The sequence below is a fragment of the Zonotrichia leucophrys genome, chromosome 2 (genome assembly GCF_028769735.1).
Source record: "Zonotrichia leucophrys gambelii isolate GWCS_2022_RI chromosome 2, RI_Zleu_2.0, whole genome shotgun sequence".
Taxonomy (NCBI): domain Eukaryota; kingdom Metazoa; phylum Chordata; class Aves; order Passeriformes; family Passerellidae; genus Zonotrichia; species Zonotrichia leucophrys.
In genome coordinates, this window is record NC_088171.1 from 52641812 (window position 1) to 52652488 (window position 10677).

At 41.5% G+C, this 10677-nt stretch overlaps 1 long non-coding RNA gene across 2 annotated transcripts; it reads left to right on the plus strand.

Annotated features, from left to right (window-relative positions):
• The first annotated feature begins 3952 nt into the window (after window positions 1–3952).
• Window positions 3953–10114, plus strand: LOC135443156 (uncharacterized). Of its 2 annotated transcripts, none has more exons than XR_010438848.1 (6): window positions 3953–4129; window positions 4370–5314; window positions 6408–6670; window positions 8569–8799; window positions 9021–9068; window positions 9520–10114. It is a non-coding gene; the product is annotated as an uncharacterized LOC135443156 (long non-coding RNA). The 2 variants fall into 2 exon arrangements; XR_010438849.1 differs by having other exon boundaries at window positions 6408–6639; window positions 9520–9841.
• The last annotated feature ends 563 nt before the right edge of the window (window positions 10115–10677 follow it).

Here is a 10677-nt window from a genome sequence, read left to right on the forward strand (position 1 = left end):
GGTAACCTTCTACCAGGCAGATGTAAAAGCATTTGGGACACAGCATTGTCTGCTTTTTTTCTGACTCTCCGGGAGGATGTGCTATGCTTGTGTGCAGGGTCTCCTTGCTCAGGCTACTCCTGGTGTTCTCAGTTGTTTTAGAACACCTTTGAGACAAATTAAATACTTATTTTGAGAGCTTCCTCTTTACACATGGAAGACTAACCTCCTTTAAAGCATCTCATGGTGGGCCAAAGCAGGGGTAGAACTTGTCTCTTATACTCTCTTTGGACCTTACCACAAGTCAGGCAAATTTTAAAATTACTTCAAGATTACTTAAACACCTATTTTAGAAGATTCTTGAGTTATTCAGTTTTGTATACTTATAAAGACCTGTCAATTCCAAATTCTTACCCTGCATGGCATTCAAAGGCCAGTCCTACGTGATCCTGGATGTTTCCAGGGACGGGATATCTACAACCTCTCGGTCAACCTGTACAAATATTTCACCAAACTCATCACAATTTGGTTTCCTTATATCTAGCCTGAATCTATGCAGTTTTTCAGTCTACAGACATGACATCTTGCCTTAACAGGCTATCACTAAAGATCTCTCCCCATCTTTCTTCTAAGCCTCCTTTAAGTATTGAAAGGCCACACTGAGGTCTTCATGGGGCCTTCACTTCTCCAGGCTCCACAGCCCCAACTCTCTCAGCCTGTATTTGTAGGAGAGGTGTTCCAGCCCTCTGATCATTTTCGTGGCCTCCTTTGGACTAATTCCAACAGGTCCATGTCTTTCCTTTCCTGACCCCAGACACAGTACTCCAGGTGGGGTCTCAAGAGACCAGAGCAGAAGGGAAGAATCACCTCCTTTGATCTGCTGGTCATGCTTCTGTTGCTTCAGACCAGGAAAGGGTTGGTTTTCTGGGCTACAAATGCACGTTGTCACTTGTTTACTTCCAGACTGGAGAGTTGTCAGCTTCTCTGCTGATCCTGGCAAGTGAGGTGACATTTATCCTTTGTATTCTCTCACTCTTTTCCCTAGAGTCACAAATCCTCTCTTTTCCCTAAAAGCTCCATATACCTTCCCTCCCTGATGTTCCAGCAGCCACTAGCAGCCAGCCTGAAGTCCTGAGCTCAGAGCTATCCTTGTTGTAGTCTCTTTGACTCAGGGGTGGTGCAGTGGTCCCCTGGCACAGGTGTCCCATTACAGACATCTCCAGTCTGCCTACCCATCTGCTCCCTCTAAGGCCAGCCAGTTTCCCTGCTGCAATATTGTTTAGCTGCAGGATGCTCTGACTCCCTCCCTAATGTGTCTGATAACTGGCACAAGCCATCTGACACCCCAAACAACCAAGACCACTTGCTGCTAATCTGCCTCAGAAGAGCCTGAATTTGACTCCCCTTACCCTAAACCCACGCTATATTCTAGTAAACCTGTTCTGGGGGATTTTGTATTTTTTTCTTCAATAAAGTTCTAGGTAAAGAAAAAGGTAAGGTTGTTTTCTGAAAAGGCTGACAGCTGGTCTCACGGGCATAGTCCACAAGTACCTTGTACACCAGCAGTTCTTTTACTTACACATTTAATGAATGCACAAAGGTTACATGGTTTCAGATTTCCCAACCATAACCCTTTCTGGGAACACAAAGTCAAATTTTAGTCTTTGGCAGGCCACTAAACCCCCACAGAAGTCAATGCATTTGGAAATGGGACCAGCATTTGACCTATCTCCTGTGATTGCTTTTTATAAAGAAAATAACTTCTCAGGTACTATTTTCATGTGAATTTCTGTATTTAAATGGACATCTGAAAAGCAAAAGAATACAAAAGTAATTTGAGGGGAGAGATACTCTTTCTATGCTTCTGCAAATCTGAAGAAACACTGGACATGTGCCCAGCAATAACTTCAGACTCTTTAGGCAAATTGGGTTCTTACAATGTTACTCAAGCTTCCCTAATGATTGATGATTTGCTTACGTATTACTTGGCAGTGAGCTAACAAAGCCCCATTAAACAAAATGCATATTAATATTGTCCTAAGTAATGGTTTTTACAGTCCACTGTCATTATGCTGAATTAGCTCTGGAGAGAAAACTTGAGGAAATACATGTTCAACAAAGCAGAATATAATGCGTGCATCTTTGTGCAACACATGTATGGCAGACACCTGAAGGGAGAGTCTGCTGCTTCATTAACATAAAAATAAGAAAGTTCTTGAATCTCTAGGGCTCCTATACTGCCATTTATTTTCCATCAGCAGTCCATATCTGTGTAGATTCAGGCATTACATGTCTGTAAATATGTGTGTGTGTGTGTGTGTGTGTGTGTGAAAGATAATAAAGAGGGGAAAAAAGTGGCAATTTCCAAAGACCTCTACTTTAGAAGGGACAAATAACTGGTAGTGAGGTTTTGAGTGACTTTTGGGATCTATTATGTACCACCCTCCAGGACACGTATTTCCAGTTATTTCTGATCACCCTGTTTGGTAGCTTTCATGTTTTTTCATGCTTTGCCTTAAGGGAAAAGATTATTCAACTATTAGGTCATCTTGTATAACTGCTTTTCTTTCTCAAGAGCCTTCTTTTTCCAGAAAGGTACTTCAACTGAAATTGCAGCAGAGATTCATAAAGGATGAGATATTGTTGATAAGATTACAGCCAAAGCCAGCATGACCTGACACTGTCACACCATGAAAAGAAAATAAGTTAAAGTTCTTCTGCAGTTTTTCTACATGGTATATTTTTAGAGATTTCCTAACAGATAAAAGGGGAAAGTTTTTTTCTCTACCTTTCCAGTGTTTAGATTGACACAAATATTTTTTTTTTCCACCAGCTATAGTGGCAACAAAGCTCCAACACAGAGGCTAATTCTGGGAGGGGGTCATATTAAGTCCATTTAAATGTATGGTTTTGTCATTCAAAGTTCTGAGTTAGAAAACCCCTTCATCATCAAGTGAACATTGCCAAAAGGTTAATTCCTGCTCTGGTTGCTTTTAACCTCACAGCATCATCACTTCACCCTATGACAGCTTTAATGTTCCAGCACTAAGAAGAATCTTGTGGTGATGCTTCAGGGTGTGGGAGGTATTCAGTGAGTGCCATTCCTCACTCTGTGTTGATGTGGTATCAAAGTACAATATGTAAACTCATTTTCATGAGCATTTTCTTGCCCTCCTATTGACTTTGGAAATTGGATAACCACAGCTACTGGGTATGTTGTGTTTGGGCACCCATGGTTAAGAAGACAGTACTGCAAATCAAATTTGCTTTATTTCTTTGCTGGTTACTCCACCCTGATTGCACTATCTGTCATGGAATTAGCTGGTTCTGTGTGTTTTTCAGTTCCTGGGGTCATTATCTATCTCCCTGGGGTAGGCATAAGATCTGGACAGGTCCTGACACTGAAATGTCCATGCATTCTTCCCCCAGTTCTCCCATGCCTCACATTTTCTACTGCTAGAAAACCTGGGTTTGCAGGCTGGCTCATCTCCAAGCTGAAGAGCTGATCAATTAGCAGGTACTCTTTGCAATAAACCTGCTTTGCTGACCTAGAAATCAAAAGGCATTTCATTTATCAGGCACAGATGTGCCTTTGTCCTGCAGGTGGTTCCCAGCGCTGGGTGGTGATCCATCACCTGTGAATCACTCTTTCCCAGCTGGTGGCACTGTCTGTGGCTCCACCCATTGTGTTGGTAGTGCCTTTTCCTGGGTGCAGGTGCACACTGTCATTACTGCATCACTTCCTGTTAGTCTTGGATCAGAGAAGATTTTGTGGAAGCTTCTTCTGAGGGCCTGGATGGACAGACAGACAAAAACAGAGAAGACACTGCATGAACAGTTTAAGTTGTTTTCCTGATACCTGACTGCGGGGTAAAATTTTAAATTCTTCTTAGTGCCCTTAGGGCACTATTAGACCTCAATAGCCCAGATCAGATTCACCTGGGCCTCTCCCACACCCTCTGCCTGTGGACACACAAGATCAATTCAGGCACAGCTCTGAGCCTTTGGCTCTTGTCTGACCTTTACTGTGGGTGTGCTTGCACCCAGTGCTGGCTCTGACCGTTCATCTGGTTGGACCTCTAGCTTTGCCTCCTGCTCCTTGGGACTGGACTCTGAAGTGTCCTCTGGACCTGATCCTTTAGCTTGCCCTGTAAGGGATTGTTACTTAACTGTATTATTCCTGCCCTGTGAGGTGGAACCCTAGGTGGTGATGGCATTTCTTGCACTGGGATCACGCTTGGGCTCTGGCTTATCCTCTATTGTGAAGCAGCCTTTCTCCTGCTGATCTCTGACATAGTCAGAGGCTTTGGCAGAAATACTCTTTGGAAATATGAATAAGGCATTATTTTGTGTGCTGTTTGGTTATCTAATTTTTATGCCTCTTTTTCAGATAAAACACAAGTTATGCTTATCATAAAGCAATATTTAGTCTCCACTCATCCCATGTACAATAGGTACAAGCCTCTGGCAGTCAAAGCAAACACTGATGAAGATGATGGCTCACCAAGTTTGGAGGTAACCTTTGCCAAGGTTAGCTGAGCAGCTGTCACTGGGCTTGTTCAGCTTAGAGAACGCTGAGTGGAGACCTCGGTGGAGCCCAGGACTTTCTCAAGGGGACAATGGGAAGGGAAGTGCTGATCATCTCCCCCTGGTGACCAGCAAGAGGACTGGAAGGAAGCTGCATCAGGAGAAGTTCAGATTCAACATTTGGAAAAGCTCCTTCACTGAGAAGATGGTTAGGTGCTGGAGCAGAGTCCCCAGGGAAGGGTTGTGGGACCAAGCCTGAGAGTTCAACTAGTGTCTGGAGGATGCTGTCATATATTTTAGCATTAGGTAGTCCTATGAGGGGCAGGGAACTGAGCTGAATGATCCCTATGGGTCCCTTCCTATTTGAGATATCTTATGATTTATAAAGCCCAAAACACTCCTACTGGCTTTATGAAGGCATTGCTATTGTAGGAACAAGGTCTTCCCAGGAGAAAAATGAACAATATGGAAGGCTACATTTGCTGATCGAACTCTAATCATGATTTTAGAAAGACAGAGCAATTTGCAGCCAGTTGAGTATCAGGAAGTAATGCTGCTTGATGAGTTGGCAGGACTTGCATGCTCTTTCCCCAGCTTTGCCTGGCGGCTGATGGATCAGCCGTGCTGCTAACAGACAACGTGGCCTCTGACCACGGGTGGAGCAGCCCAACAGCCCAAAAGAAGGTGTGCTCTTGCAAGCTGATTAGAGAATTGGAAAAATGATGTTTCACTGACTTATACACAGGGCTTCTGTAGCCTTCATAATGTAGTCAATTCCCTGGACTGCAGAAAGAGTTGAGCCCCTCAGGTAAGATATTTGAAGATCTAGGTCATTAATAGCTATCATCAGCTAAGACAGATTGGGTCAAGGAGATCTCCTCTCTCCTCCTCTACCTCTGAATTCCCAGCCACAGCTTGGAACATTCTGCAATTGTCAGTCATTGCATTGGTAGCAAATTACTGTACACCTTATATAAAGAGTAAAGAAAAAAGCATGTACCATCAGAAGTTAATCTGTAAAACACGATGGTCCTTGTGCTTACAGAAGGGCTCCACATCTTCAGGGGTACAGGGTACTTTTCTTGAATGTTCAGTAGACACTTCAGGGATGTAAAAATTGAGTTAGGGGTCCCCTGAATGAGAAACATGGTGGTGGTCATATCTCAAGAGGAAACCTAAACCTTAACCCATACCTAGGTGGTGCCCAAGTCATCCGAGAGCTGGGGAGGTGGTGGAGCCTGGTTTCCTACAGTTTAGTCTTGTAGTGTGTTATCTGCTATGTCATTAGATGGAAAATCCCACTGTTTTCCCAGGACTAGAGGTCAGCACATTTCACTGTTTGCATCCATCTAGGACAATCAAGCTGTGTCCTTCTCAATGGGGGAGTTGAGGGGGAGTTTCTTCTCACTATCTGCTGGCCTACTTTCCTCTCTGGAGGAACTGAAAGTATCTGAAGCTGCCATGTGTTTGTTACATTGGACTGGCAGGCCAGCAGGGTTGAAGGTTGCTGGGAGGAGACTGAGTCAAGTGATGCATGCACATAAACATACACACAGTGCACAATTACCTCATTGCCCTAGGAAACCAAGCTGCAAGTAGCATGAGGAGTAGTAGGATTGTATGAAAAATGGTATTTTCCTCAAATAGCAAGGGAGTCAATAAAGTTTGGACACCTGGTGGTTCAATGACATCTGAACATGGGCATACACAGAGAGAGAAAATTATAAGCAGAACAACATTGGACAAGAGGAAATCACCTCAAAAATATGCACAGGTCATTAAGATGTTTCTGATGTGTGAGTGTGCTTGTAATTCAGTATACACACAGCTGTACTGAGCAGTGGGCATGATTCAAGGTGTATTTCTTCTTAAAAAGTGAAATTTTTTTTATTCTCTTGCAGAAATACATCACAACATATTCAAGGCTGATGGTGGAATTCCGTTTTTAAGCCTACCTAGTGGAGTACCCAGCTGAAGAGGACAAAAAGTTGTTCTGTAGTGTTTTCTTTCAAAAGAAAAGAAATCTATTCAAAACAATCATCAAGCTATTTTTGGTGTGGTTTGTCCCAAACAGCCCCGTGCAGATGATTATAAGCTGCATTTGTCTCTGCTCCTTGTTTCACATGGAACAAGGTACTGTGGCTGCTCCTCTGATCTCTACAAGGTATAATGGTCACAACATGGTTACAGAATTCCCCTGCTACAGAGATGCTGTGTGGATGGTAGATTAGGGCAAGGTGCTTCTCCCAATGCTCAAGTTTTGCTTCATGAAAAGGCTATTTTTGGGTGACTTGTTCCTCCATAGGGAATTCCACCCCAGTGTTCAATATGCTTCAATGAGGTATGAATTGGGTATCAGGTGAAATCCTGTTTGATTTAACTGTAAAACACTGAGGTTAGGATGTAGATGGCAAGAATCATCAACTTATGTTAATTGTGACATCTACAATACTTGGTAGGTGGTGAAAAAATTACTCATAACAGCAAAGATGGCAGTATTTAGTTCTATGGAGCTATTTCTTTCCTTTAAAGTTTAAGTATTGAAAGCACTAAGTACTTGTGCACAGTTCAGTTTAGTGTATACACTTCTGAAAGCAGCTATAAATATATTTACCTCTCCAAATTTGAGTAAGCCTCTGGCAAGTGTGAAATATTGTCAAGTCTGTTTTGCATTCTCTCAATGTTTTGATGTCTGGCTTCTGCTTTATGCTACCACAGAGTTGGCAAGGCATAGACAAAGCATTTTTCCCAGATCCCAACCATATCATAAACTCCACAGGCTTATAAAGCAGTGTTTATTCTGGTGGCATTCCCTAATGTTGCAAGTATAAAGATGCCTAACAGAGAAGAGAAATACTTTTGGTACAAAAAACTGCTAATAGAAAAAAATTTTACTGTTCTGTGGTAGAAAATTGCCAAGGGCTAAATGGCCACAGATTGCAATTTTTCTTGCAGAAAAGCTTCTTTGAACTGAGCATGGGCAATCTGACTCCATGCTTGGGACTGCTTGAAATGAGCAATGATCCAGTGATATTCCCCAGGGAACCTTTCTTGGCATGGCCTGCACTCCGAACCTGGCCTTCACAGAGAACCAGACAAAAATATCATAAAGGCATCTCCAAAATGCTCCTGGTAGCTGCCCTACAACTGAGTTAACTCTGTGCAGGACTTGAAAAAGCCTCTGTGTGGAAGATGACAGAGAGTCCCCAGGTCCCAGGGACACCATAGTACCTTTCCCTCCTCCCCTTCCTCCCTGTGTCTGCTCAGATGCATTTGTACCTGGTATTGCAAGCCACAAGCATTCAAAAGTATGATTGGTTTTAATAATCAGGTCATCTTAATAAGTATAGTTTTGTTTCTTTGCCTTCTGTTGTTGCATATACAGATCACCACATTTTATGGTTTTGTTTTTTTTTTTTTACTTCTTTCTCGTTTATTTATTTGCCAGTCATTTCAATACCAATTTTAAAGTTTTCATGCATCACCAATGGGCATGACATTTTCCTTAAAATGGTAGATTGGAATTCTCTGTTAAACCAAGGCAGTGGATTTCAGAAAGATACAAAATACCACTAGAACGAATGTTGTCCAAATTATCATTTATAAAATGTAGTAAGTAAAATATGACCAGTCCAATGATTAGGAACAGCTCAACAGCATGTGTCAGTCAGACAGGTTTCATACAAGGATGCCAGACAGCAGGATAGAAAACAAATCATTCCCTTATCAGGTGATGCCCTCAGAGAAGAGCTTCATGACCACAGAGTACTGAACACCCCTGAAAAACTTCAAGGTTGCAGGAAAAGTAAAGAAATAATGCTCTAGAGATCAAAAGCCCTTAAAGAAAATTTGGCATAGCCAACCTAAAAAAAGATGGATTGGGAGCTGGGTTCTGTCTTCAAATGCTTCAGACAGACTTAAGTCAAGACATCATTTGTACCCTCTGAGAGTCACTCATCTCAGCTGAACTGTAGTTTTGGATTGAATGTGGAAGTTTTAGTGGTTTGTACCACTTGAATTAATATTTTTGAATAGCTGTGCATCTGGCATGTGCTTCTGCAGGGCTCAAATCCTGACATGGAGAAGAGAAATTCACTTGGGTCTCACAGGCTCTGATTCAGCCCCCAAAACACCTCAGCACCTCATTTGCCTGCTGTTCTTTCTCAAGCTGAACTTCCTGAAGAAGCCATGATATGCAAGTATCTCTGTCCCAGAGCAGTACAGCTCAGAGCAAGACCCCCAACACTCAGAAAATGTGCCTGCCTCACCACAACCCCTTCAGCAAGAAGCCAGGTAAGGACTAAATTTCCTAGATGAGGTGGGCAGGGCTATTGGCAAGTCCTGCGCAAGAGTCATAAGCATTCTTTATTCCTAAATCATGTGCCTTGGGTGCTTGGAAGCAAATTATTGGTCTGTGCTGGTATGTAATCACCTTTTAATCAAGTGACTGAGACTTCTATTTTGTTGTTTAAAAATTCAGGCCTAGTAATGAACTGTAATGATTCACTTTTCAGGTAAAAGTCTCAAGTAGCATCCTTAAAAGTTCCCAAAAGTCTTGTGAGGTAAGCAATAATGTCTGGCTCTACAGATGGGTGCATCTTACTCTGGGAAGGCAAGAGGCCAATTCCATATAGACAACTAAACCCTCACAGCACCCATAAACTTTGGCAAGCATGGGCTACAATAATTTGCTCAGTGTGGGGTGACTGGTGCTCAGTTGCCCAAGTGTTTTGCCTGCTAACCATATTCTTTAGCCACTGGGCCTTGCCTGCAGTGTCTGAGTGCTGTGGTCAAGGTGTGCTTCAGGCTACTGCAAGTTTGAGAGACCTGGGCTCTGACTCAAGGCAGCCTGGCTTTTGTTTGTTTTCTTCCTCAGATGGCTTATTCCCAGGTCTCTGGCTATTATATCTAGGCAGTGAACTGAATAAAATTAAGAACTCCTAATAACAGTCACATTGGACTGAAAAAAACACCAGCTTTAATCCTTTTTTTCCATGTCTTTTCATTTTCCAGCATCTATAAAATATAAAACCAAAATATTAAAACACAGCAGATGTGGTTCAAGCATTTCTACAGACTTGAAGCGATGCTTCCATAACCATCTATTGCTTCTGGAGTGAGAAACTGGGGAATGGTTAAGCTTTCTTGAGTGCTCCACAAAGGCAGTCAGCCCCATGGGAACTGTTTTAAGGGCAAGTCCTCTGTCAAGATGTTGAGTGGGGAAAGCCTCTGTACACAGAGGGTCACTGCAGTCATCCCATCTCTTGAAGTTTGTGGTCTTAGATCTTGTGGATCTGATGTCATTTGGGAATGTTTGCTTTTGTTTTTGGCAAGCATGTTTGCTAAATCCATTTTACTTGACTTCTTGCAATGCAGTGTTTGTGCACAGTCTCCTTATGCTCTTTGTACCATGGTCACCATCTGATTTCTTCTAAGAGTGCATCAAGCAACTCAACTAGTTATCATATTTGTACACAGGAATATTTGAGGGGACTTTTACTTCTCCAGACACAAGTGCTCATCTATTCATTAAATGCATTTACAAAAAAAAAAAAAAAAACACACCAAAAACAAAACTAAACAAAAAAAACACAAACCAAAAGAACAGGAAATTATTTTGTGCCAAGGTGAGTATAATATAATATAGAATATAATAATCTAATATATAATATAGAATATATAAAAGAGAATATATAATATATATAGAATATAATAATATAGATAGAATATAATATATTATCTAATATATAATATATATTATAAAACTATTATAAAACTGTATTTTATATATATATTATATATTATATAGATATAATAACATATATAGAATATAATCATGATCATTTATATTCCTATGTAGAAAAAGCCAGTAATATCTAGAGAGCATGTTTAATATGTCTAAAATAGACTTTTTCCTAGAGGATTCTCTTTTCCTTATCTTTTTCTGCATGCAATGTGGTGTGTGCTCTTCAGGCACTGTTTTTGTATGTACAAACTGAGTCATCCATTCAGGGAATAGAAGTCATGTTCCCCTGTTGAGTCATGCTGGCCAAATACAGAGTATCAAGCAGCAAAAATGAAGAGCAGCCTTTGCCTCAAAGAGCTTTTGGAAGTGGAATGTATCTTAACTATCACAAACATTTGTTGAGCAATTCTGACTGATCTATAAAA